Genomic DNA, 8,016 nt, shown 5'->3' on the forward strand with positions numbered 1-8,016 from the left:
CACAGAAAGAGGGAGACAGGGCAATATAGGTGTACAGTAGGGTACTTTGACACAGCCTTAAAAATCCCCAGCTTCTGGGGGTTCCCAGTTGGGTGGTTCCCTTGAGGTCAGCGGCTCTTTGCTAACCTGATCAGACACAGTACCCCACCTCCACCAAGTAGAGAGGAAAGACAAAAATGCTATAAATCAAACCAAAGCAAGGAAACAGAAAACTTTATGGGATAAAATTGGGTGAAAAACCAAATGATAGCGGTAGAAACACTAGCAAAAATGAAGTTCTAGTTATTGAAAAAGGCAGCAATGGGAAATTATAATTAAACTAGAAAAATTGAGAAAGAAAAAGGGATCTGTATGGAAAAGATTGAAATTAAAAAACAAAAGAACATCAGCAACGTCAAAATAAACAAACAAAAAAAATAACCAAACAAAAAAAAAGAGAAAATACACAACCAAAAACAAAGCAGTTTGTATATATTATTGAATATTGTCTGGGCAACACGTGGTCTTCTGGGGTATGAGATGTTAATCACAGTTCCGATATGACTGGAGGCTGCTGATTTCTCAAACCCCAGCAAGTAGACACCCTAAATCTCTCTTCAGCCGACTTAAAAGGCACTTTGAACTTGTAAACTTGCTGAGTGGAAACCTTCCCAGGAAAGTGCTTGTGGCTGGAATCACTGCTGAAGTGGCTATCCACTTACCCAGTGTGCCAAAATGGGTCTCACTCTGCCCCTGAGGTTTAGGGCTGCAAGGCGGCTCAGACTCCACCCTTAGGCTACTTGGTTGCTGGGTTACCAGCTGCCACCCTTTTCTAGCTCTGCGACCCTGAGGGCAGAGCTGGAGCTTGCGGGGGTAGATCACTGATAATGGTTCCGTGTGACCCACCGCCAAACACTATTAGCTCCGTCTGGCTCAGCGGCTCAGACTGGGGCCCTAGAACGGCCAAAGTTCTCCTCACTCCCGCTCAGGCTCTCCCCAAGGCAGTTCAGCTGAGTGCCAAGTCCAAAGACACCAAAACAGTTCACAGGTAAGGCCTTTCTGGTTTGCAGTCTCGCTGCTACTGAACTTACAGTTGTGGGCGGGTTTAGACGGATTGAACGCACGCGACCACTTGCCGGTTTTCCACTGTTTTAGTCCTCCTCTTGGGGTCCAGAAGTCTCTCGCTGACTCCTTGTATCCTCATAGGAGTGATGATAGGCAGTTCCTACCAGTCAGAGATGCCTGGAGTCCTATCTCCCCAGACTCATGGTGCCCAGATGCAAGAAAGCTGTTACTCGGCCCCCATCTTGCTCCCAGAAAAAGCTCCCCTTAGGACTTAATACCCGTACCTTTGGGCCCTGCATTTTCAACCATATAGTCACCTTCGTCCGGGAAAAAGTAAGTGATGTACAAGTATTAATGCTCAGACAGCATTACCAGTCTCTCCGCCAGGACGATAGCCATGAGAATGAATACATAGAGCCAGAAATTCCATGATTAGTACTTCCCAAAAAACAAATGGGGGAATGAAGGAAAGTACTACCAAATCCAAAAAGGGGGGGGACCAGATATGTAGCAGCACCCCTCGCCCCCTACCATAAGAATGTGACCTTTTGTAACTGTCCTAGGAAATAGCCCCGAGCTGAAGCAGATAACCGGTAACTGGTTCTGAAAGAAAAAAGCTAAGCAAATGTTTAACTGTTGATCTTGTCTTAAGACAGATGAGTAATGAACCAGAGTTCTTCTTATCTGGAAAAGCCCCTATATCTGCTACCCCTCCCTAAAGCCCCTTCTATGTCTGCTACCCCTCCCTAAAGCCCCTGCTATGTCTGCTACTCCTCCCTACTTTATGGTTTTTGCCTTTATAAGCTTGTAAAACCTGCTGTTCAGGGCTTGACTCCTCGGCTCCTAAAAGAGTTGTGAGTCAAGCCCCAGCATGCTGGAATAAAATCCTCTTGCTATTTGCATCAAGCGCCGTCTCTTGCGGTTGATTGGGGTCGTCAGAGCTCAGGGCAGAGTGGGGGGTCCTGCCCCAAGTCTTTCAGAGTGTCTCGTATATTGTGAGTAATTTATGAATAATAATAAATGTAAATTTATAAATAATCAAATAAATATAAGTAAATTTGTAAGTAATGGTTGAATAGCTGGGCAGGTAGCAGCAGAAGTTCCACCCCAGAGTCTCCCATAGAGCTTGTATCACTTGGTTTTCACCCTTGTGTTTGCTTCAAGACCATGCCCTACTATTTCTGACTTGAACCTTCTACATTGCCAGTAGCTTGGGGAAGAACAAAAGAATGAGTGGGAAGAGTGAAGAGATTGAAGTCTGAGAGCATTGTTAGCTCTTGGGGCCATGGGAAGAGATTTCACGCGGAAAATGTCTGGTGGGGGATGTTAAAGCACAGTATGCGTGGGGCACCGCACTTTGGAAGTGCCTTGGACAATCTTCTAGCTCTAGAAACTCAGACATATACAGAAGTTAGCCACTTAAACAAGGTCACTATGTTTGCTAGAACTGCCAAAACAAAGTGCCACAGACTGGGTGGCTTAAATAACAGAAATCTATTTTCTCACAGTCCTGGAAGCTACAAGTCCAAGATCAGGGTGTTGGCAGAGTTGGTGCCCTCTGAGGGCAGTATTTTTCACTCACATTAAATCTCATGGCACACTTGAACCTATAGCTAAGTTTCCATGGCACACTTAAATTATGTTGATCAAAAAAAGAAAAGTAAAAAAAAGAATATATGGGCAGCGCCTGTGGCTCAGTGAGTAGGGCACCAGCCCCATATACCGAGGATGGTGGGTTCGAACCTGGCCCTGGCCAAACTGCAACAAAAAATAGCCAGGGATTGTGGCAGGTGCCTGTAGTACCAGGTACTTGGGAGGCTGAGGCAAGAGAATGGCCTAAACCCAAAAGTTGGAGGTTGCTGTGAGCTGTGATGCTACAGCACTATACTGAGGGTGATAAAGTGAGATTCTGTCACTAAAAAAGAAATTTTGATATATATATATATATATATATACTTTTTGTGCTTTGAACTTTTTTTGAAAATAATTTAATCAATGATTTTTAAAAATGTTTGCAGCATACCTAAGACCCTCTCAGGGCACACCAGTTGAAAATCCCTGTGCTGGGGCTTAGATGGCTGTTTTCTCCCTGTGCCTTCTCGTGGGTTCCTCTGTGTGTATCTGGGTCCTAATCTTCTCCTCTTATAAGCGCACCAGTCAGAATGGATTAGCACTTACCCATATGGCTTTATTTAAACTCAATTACCTCTTAAAAGGTAGAATTTCCAAAACAGTCACATTCTGAGGTGCTGGGGATTAGGACATCAACATATTAATTTTGGCAGGACATGATTCAACCCATAGCAGTTGCATATGCAAAAAGAGGCCTGGAATTAAATGTATAATATTTAGAGTTAGGCAGACTAGATTTGTGATTCTGAATCTGGCACTTTAAATCACTTGGGCAAGTTCTTTAATCTCTAGGTACCTTAGTTTTCCCTTCTGTGAAATGGAAATAAAAATAATTATGGCATAGCCCTGTTAAATAGTACGATGTGTGCAAAGTACATTGTGTAGACAGTAAATACTCAATAACTGTTAATAGCAGGAGCTATTGGTCTTGTTGTTATTGTTACCCTGTTATTATTCTAATTAGGTTCCTTTTCTGTAAAATGGGGCTAATTGAAATGACCACCTGCTTCTTGGAGTTGTTGAGATGATACCATGAGATGATGCATGGCCTGGCTCAGAGCAAGATCTTATACATGGCCTGCCACAGAGCAAGATCTTATATATGACCTGGCCCAGAGCAAGACCTTATACATGGCCTGGCCCAGACCAAGATCTTATACATGGCCTGGCTCAGAGCAAGATCTTATACATGCCTGGCCCAGAGCAAGATCTTATACATGACCTGGCCCAGAGCAAGATCTTATATATGACTTGGCACAGAGCAAGATCTCATACATGGCCTGGCCCAGAGCAAGATCTTATATGACTTGGCACAGAGCAAGATCTTATACATGGCCTGGCCCGGAGCAAGATCTTATACATGGCCTGGCCCGGAGCAAGATCTTATATATGACCTGGTCCGGAGTAAGATCTTATATATGAGCTGGCCCGGAGCAAGATCTTATAAATGACCTGGTCCAGAGCAAGATCTTATATATGACCTGGCCCAGAGCAAGATCTTATATATGACCTGGCCCAGAGCAAGATCTTATAAATGACCTGGTCCAGAGCAAGATCTTATATATGACCTGGCCCAGAGCAAGATCTTATACATGGCCTGGCCCAGAACAAGATCTTATATACGACCTGGTCCAGAGCAAGATCTTATACATGGCCTGGCCCAGAGTAAGATCTTATACATGGCTTGGCACAGAGCAAGATCTTAAAAAAATTAGCAGTGATCATCATCTTCATTCTTCATGGAACAAGAATTCAGTTTCCCAAGACACTGAATCTTCCTTTTTTCTTTTTCTTTGCCTTTCTTTTCTTTTTTTCTTTTTCTTTTCTTTTTGTGAGATAGGACCTTACTCTGTGATGTAAACTGGAGTGCAGTAGCATCATTATAACTCACTGCAACCTCAGACTCCTAAGCTCAAGTGATCTTTTGGCCTCAGGCTCCCAACTAGCTGAAATGGCAGTTGCATACCACTGTATCTGGCTAATTTTTCTAAACTTTCTTATAGTGACAGAGTCTAGCTTGTGTTGTTCAGGCAGGTCTTAAACTCATGGCCTCAAGCAATCCTCCCATTTCGGCCTCCCAGTATTCTAGAATTATAGACATGAATGACCACACCAGTCCTGAATCTTCCTTTTATCCCAATGAATAGGATGTGATGTAGCAAAACTCAGTCTAAATTTAATGAGATACAAATTTTCTTGCTAGGGAAGTTTTAAACAGACAAAAATCACTTATTTTATGCAGAAGCTCATATTTCAATTATTAAAATCTGAAATGAAGGAACACAGGAGAATGTACATCTTATAAAATTATTTAGCTAAAGAGAGATGGGCTGTGCATTCTGAATTACATAGTAAAGAACTGTTCAGGTTCAATGTGGGTGATTAACCATTTGATATCTTGTCAGGCTCTGACAGGTTCTCCCTCTATTTTTCTTTACACCTTTCACTATGTCTCATATAATTAAGAAATGGTGCTGAGTTCTTGTCATCCACTATTAAGGACTAGTCACAGATAGTTTCCTAACATCTGCTTCTTACAACCTTCTAATTATCCATAAAAATCTGGCAGAGGGACCTGACAGTTTATCCAGAACACAGAATGTGAATACAAAATATAGCGCTTTGTTTCTAGATAGAGTGAAGGTATAAAGCAGGTACTCCCTAACCTCATATTTTGCATGCAGCTATGTTGCCTATTCAAATCAGAGTTAAGTACATGTCTGCTCCATAAAGACTCAATTTTGAGAAGCATCTTTTGACAAAATAAATGTGGATCAGGAATATACTAATGGTGCTATGTCAGAATCTGCTGTCAATTGCTTCCCCATTTTTCTTGTTGCAATCCATTTAGACACAGTCACATTCCTCCCTGATCTGCAAGGCTTTGAGCTGTGTGTGCCCTGATGGAAAGAACTGAGGAGTTCCTGACTGGGCCAGACACGTGCTTCTAAACGCTCAGTCTCATGTCACTTGTTCCATGTAGTGGGTGCCCTTCTTGCTCACCAACCTGCCTGGCTTTTGGATTCATTGTCTTCACTTGATTCTGGGAAATGCATCTTCCTGAACTCCTTACATTGTGTGTGTTTAATCTGCTGAACCACTACTTTATTTGGACTTCTGGTCACAATATGGCTTTTCTCTTTCTACTTACACTTCCAACATTCATTTGGACCCGTGCATACTTTGTTCATTCTAAATTCACAGATGCCTATTGGAACATTTGATTTTAGACCTCTACATAGTTGAGGCCTAGCCCTTTGTGTCTTTTAATCTTGTTATGGCTGTGACCTCATAGCTTTGTTGCCTTTTATTTTTCTTTTTTTGGTAGGAGAGAAAAAGAAGTTCTTCTTTTACCCTCATAGGTTCAGTGTCTGGGGCCTGTAAATCAAACTGATGAAATGCAGAATAACAAAAGGTAAAAAAGACTTCATTATGTTAATATACATGAGAGTTCATAAAGAAATGTAACTCAAGGAGGGGTTTAGAATTTGGGTTTATATACTATCTTAACAAAGGGTAATAAAATATGAATAAGTGACCACACAAAGGAAAAGGGATTTTGGACTCCTGAGGTAGGGAGTAAGTTATGGGAAAGTGACTAGGGAAATATACGGTAAATAAGAGATGTTTAGTAAGATTTGTAATGCAGAAAAGTCATCTGAGATGATAAGAGTTGCCTCTAGCACAGTTCCCTTCTTAGTACAGGGGAAGAAGATGCCTTTACAAGTGGAAATTTACCTTTCCAAAAGGAAAATTTATGCCATTTTTAGGTAGTTAAGGAGAGAGGAAAAGTGCTTTTCCCCTTCTGCTTTTTCTTACTTACCTTCAACTCAAAATAATCCTTGGGCCAAAATGGCATACTTGGGGTGGCATGTTCTCATCCCCTTCAGTATCCTACTGCCACTGAGATGCGTAAGAACAATTCTTTTCTTACTTGTCATTCACAGAGTATTTTTTGTACCTGCAGTGACAATGAAAGTTAGGGATTATGTTTTGCTTTATAACATTTTATAAACTGAAGCACAGAGTGGTTTACTGTTTTGTCTAAGGTCACAGGCCCTGAATTTGAACCCAAATTTGTCCTGCTTCAGCTTAAATTCTTTCTCACTTGGAACATTTATTTATCTATGGTGCTCATTTCTCCAGAAAACATTGAAAAGGTAGCTAAACATTATGAATATTGTTTTAATAGACATATATTTAAATTGGATATTTAATTTTTGAATTTTATAAGCTCTGCAGATCCCATTTTACAAAACGAGAGAGAGAGAGAGAGAGAAAGGAATCAAAGCACTGAATTTTAGGGTAAAAATAAGTCCACATGGTAAAGTTAGCAAGACAGGGCTAGCTTCTTAGGACAGCAGTAGGGTGCCTTGTTGGTATTAGCACTTGGCTAAGGCAGAAGGACCAGCTCAGTTCAAGGTTCTGGCCCAGAATCTTCATCTTTGGTAAATGACTTAACTTCTTTCTTCCTAGATCTTGAAAACTGACTGTTAAGTTTAGCTCTGAATTTTCTGAGAGTCAAAGTATACTCATGGTTATTTGTCCTAGACCGGTGGTCACTAGCCGAGCCACTTGAAGTTGCTTCAGTTTAGTTCCTGGGTCACACAATTTTATTTATAAATAATCCACCTCTTGCATTAGGCGCTGAGGCACTATTAATATTCTTAACTGTTGTGTTCTCTGAATAGGACTCATCTGGCCATTTTCTTGTTCAGAAAAGAACCCCACCTTCTTTATCTATGTCAGAGCTTCGAATCTTCTATGACAAGCCAAAGCCACCCCACTGCTCTCTGGGGCTCTCTTGTTGCCCCAGAGGGGCAAAGATACTAGTTGCTTGACAGAAAAGCCACGTGGGTCCCAGCCCTCTGCTGCAAGGAGAGGAGCAGTGCAGTGTCTAGAGTGCTCTAGATCTTTGCTATTCACCGTGTGGTCCAGGGGCCAGGGTAGCATCACTTGGGAGCCTGTTAAAAATGCTGACTCTCAGTCCCCACAGCACATCTGTTGAATCAGAATCTGCATTTTCACAAGATTCCTAAATGATTTTTATGCACACTGAAGTTAAAGAAGCGCTGCTGATTAATTGATCCATAGCAACTTTCAAAAACTTAGTGGCAAGAAACGCTTAATAGAGCCTCCATGGAGGGGTGTAAGGGAGTTGCTGCTCATACTGGCAGGGGCTTCACTCAGGAAGGAGGGAGCCTTTATCTAATTGTAACAGATAAAGCAACTCAGGTAAAAGCCAGGTCTTTAGGAGGGCAGAGGGGAGTGATGTGGGCTTCTGGGGTGAGGCCCTTAACAGTTGGATTATAATGCTATGTGCCATAATGGTGTAGTAAT

This window comes from Nycticebus coucang, chromosome 10 (genome assembly GCF_027406575.1).
Source record: "Nycticebus coucang isolate mNycCou1 chromosome 10, mNycCou1.pri, whole genome shotgun sequence".
Taxonomy (NCBI): domain Eukaryota; kingdom Metazoa; phylum Chordata; class Mammalia; order Primates; family Lorisidae; genus Nycticebus; species Nycticebus coucang.